Source organism: Triticum dicoccoides, chromosome 5B, assembly GCF_002162155.2.
Source record: "Triticum dicoccoides isolate Atlit2015 ecotype Zavitan chromosome 5B, WEW_v2.0, whole genome shotgun sequence".
Classification (NCBI taxonomy): Eukaryota; Viridiplantae; Streptophyta; class Magnoliopsida; order Poales; family Poaceae; genus Triticum; species Triticum dicoccoides.
The window spans coordinates 513,130,667-513,132,598 of NC_041389.1; positions in this window are offsets into that span (position 1 = coordinate 513,130,667).

Genomic DNA, 1,932 nt, shown 5'->3' on the forward strand with positions numbered 1-1,932 from the left:
GATTTCAAATGGACTAGCACATACGGATGTATATACATATTTTAGAGTGTAGATTCTCTCATTTTGCTCCGTATGTAGTCACTTGTTAAAATCTCTAGAAAGACGAATATAATATTTAGGAACAGAGGGAGTATACATACGAAGGAAAATGAGTGAATCTACACTCTAAAATATGCCTGTTTGAAATTTGTAAAAAGAAAAATATTTAGGAACGAAGGAGTATAATTTTGTGCATGGCACATGGACCCGGATGATGAAGAGGCTTCTGGCAATGCTATCAAGCTTCCATCATTTGTTTATATAATTGACGTACTATACAAATAATTTTCCAGCGAGACATGAAATTGTACAATGGTGTGAGCTTTCAGCTTCTGTTTCGCGTGTCTTGCCATCAATGCTCTTTCGGAAACAATAAAAAACTAACTTCCTTGCTAATGCATGTCAATTATTAGCAGATCAGAGCTAATAATTACATCACAACTGAAGACAGAGTTGTGAGAAGGTGTTAAATTAAAATTGATCCATGCTTTCATTGGCAGCAACGTCCCCCCAGCTCTGTCTAAATCAACAAGGCATGTTGGGAAAAAAAGTAGCTGTCTGGAGAATGCAACATTCCGATCATTTTGTGCAGTTCCACTAAAATAGAGATGAGCGCCCCTGTTCCAAAGATATTAAGTGTGATTATGATAATAGAGGACTGCTGATGAAACAATAAACACATAAATAGAAGCCGGTCACCTTTGCAGTCTCTCTTAAGACTAACTAGTTGGAGAGGATTAGGCTCGGAGTTGGATGAGGAGGATAGAGCAAAACCAATCTCCCTTTGTGCAGTCGCACTGAAATGTAGAGAAGTTGCCCATGTGACATTTTAGTACGACTGCACAAAACACTCTTAAGAAAAAAGTGATTTGTGCAGTTCACCAAAAGGTCGCAATAGCAACGAGGTGAAATGGATAGCCTTATTTGCAAAAGAGAGGTAGAAAGGAAACAATTACTGACCAATAACAGTTGATGACACATGCAACGACAAAAAAGAAGCATATTCCTTGCCCTAAGGGAAGATAACAACACGATTGTGTTCGTCTAAAACGGTGTGAGGACGAGAATGCAATATGGGAAGTACGCTGGACGAGCTACCTTTTGGGAAAAGAACTATGGAAGATCCACATGCAGCGACGTGGGAAGACGGGCAGTGGAGCAAGGCCGGAGGGGATACCTGGAGGTCGTCGGGATGTAACTAGGTGAGCGGCGGCGGGCGGAATCTGCGAGCAGGTGGCGTAGGCCCTGCCGCGCCGGAGCTTGGTCAGAGAGAACGGCATGTACCGCAGATCAAGACGTGCTGCCGCGGCACCGTCGAACAGAGAAACGATGCACTTCCTCCATTTCCCCCGGCGGACGGGATGCGGCCCGATCAGTGACCAATAGTGAGAGAGAGAGAGGCCACCGCACTCCCTTTCCCCCGGCGGACGGGATGCGGCCGGATCAGTGACCAACAGTGAGAGAGAGAGAGGCCACCGCAGCCTTGTGTGAGGTACTCTGAAGAGCGACAAACCAAGTACACAAGGCTCCATTGTATATAGTGAGCGGACTACCTTTTTCTCCATAAAAATCGTTTTATATTCTGTGTACGTGCCATTGAGCGCTATAACTTTATTTAAAAATAACGCGGCAACGCGTCAAGTCGAACTTTGTTTCGTGCAGGCGTGGTACACGACATCCCTAGGTAAACAACCACTACAGGCGTTCAAATTAGCACATGGGCTGCCATTTTGTAAAGAAATGAGCTCCACTGTGTACCCGCGCGGGTGTGGCTAGGCATGAAGCGTGAGTGCGTGCATGGTGCACCTATTCTCTTCTTGTATACGTAGACCACCTACGTGGGGTTGTGTGAGAGAGATACAAACCTAGAGAGATATAGTGCATGGGTTCTTG